General features: G+C 65.8%; 1 protein-coding gene across 1 annotated transcript in view; it reads left to right on the top strand.

The window, feature by feature from the left end:
- The window catches only part of ABR (active BCR-related), a 25,508-nt gene that overhangs the window by 13,739 nt on the left and 10,663 nt on the right, over positions 1-1,106 (top strand).

The raw sequence follows: 1,106 nt of genomic DNA, 5'->3' as shown, positions 1-1,106 counted from the left end.
CACCCCCACCCCCCCCCCCCCCCGAGCACCCTCCTCGGCCGGGCTGCAGGGAGGGCCGGGGCAGCGGAGACTGTTCAGGATGAGGGTGCCCCTGTGTTTTCCTGGTGCGGACCCCCGGTCCGGCTGCTTTCCCCGCTGTGGTAAGGACAACGTCACGCCTGGGACACAGCCCTCGACCCAAGGCCACTTCAAAAGGCCCGGCGCAGCCGCCTGCTCCGTGGGAAAGCGGCTGAGGGCAGGTCCCCGGGGAGCGGGGAGCAGCATGGAAATGCTGCTGGGAAGGGGATGCTGCAGGGGGACCGCACCGCAGCGGGCACAGGATGGGAGATAGGGGCTCGGCTTTGCCAGTGCCTTGTTCATAGCTGGAATCACCCGTCTGTTGCCCCTTCCCCTGGGAATGGCGGTGTGGGGGTGGCGTTGGGCCAAGGGGGAGGGCTGGGGCAGGGAAGGGGCTCGACGCCCCGCGGGGATCAGGCCAGCTGCGCTCTCGGAAATAGCCTGGGTCAACAAACATGAGTCACGCTGGGAGACGCAGGGGTTGGGATGGGGACAGCACAGCTTGTCCCTGCGATGCAAAAGTTGTGGGGGAAGAAAGAGAAAGAGAGGAGGCCCGGGGGCTGCTTATCCCAAGGAGGATCTGGCTGGCTGGAGCGGTGTCAGGGTTGGGGGTGTCCTGTCGTCACCCAGAGCCACAGCTCGGCCCCTGCCCCGGGCACTGGGGAGCGTGGTGGGGCAGGGATGGGGCAGCATGGCTACGGGCAGGAGAGGCAGTGCTGTTTGTGGGGCAGTGTTGTGGCCAAGCTCCAATGCTTGCCCTTGCCCCCTTGCCCTCTGCCCTGAGCTGTTCAGGCAGAGATGCTGCTCCAGATGGTCCTTACCCTGGCCCATCCCTGTGCTCATCATGGGCTGCTGCTGGTTCCAGTTAGCAGCAGGAGTGGAAGACACTGGGAGCACTGGTATCGGCAGCTCGGCAAAAGCCCATGGTGCGTGAGGGGCTGCCAGGATGGCTGAACCCACCCTGCAGCCAGCACTGTGCCCGCTGCCCAGCCCTAATCTGATGGCCCAGGCACGTGGGTTGGCCACAGAAGCAGCTTAGTGGCATCCTG

The sequence above is a fragment of the Charadrius vociferus genome, unplaced genomic scaffold, assembly GCF_000708025.1.
Source record: "Charadrius vociferus isolate BGI_N301 unplaced genomic scaffold, ASM70802v2 scaffold793, whole genome shotgun sequence".
NCBI lineage: Eukaryota > Metazoa > Chordata > Aves > Charadriiformes > Charadriidae > Charadrius > Charadrius vociferus.
Note: the sequence above shows the minus strand (reverse complement) of the source record. Positions and strands in the feature narration are given on the sequence as shown.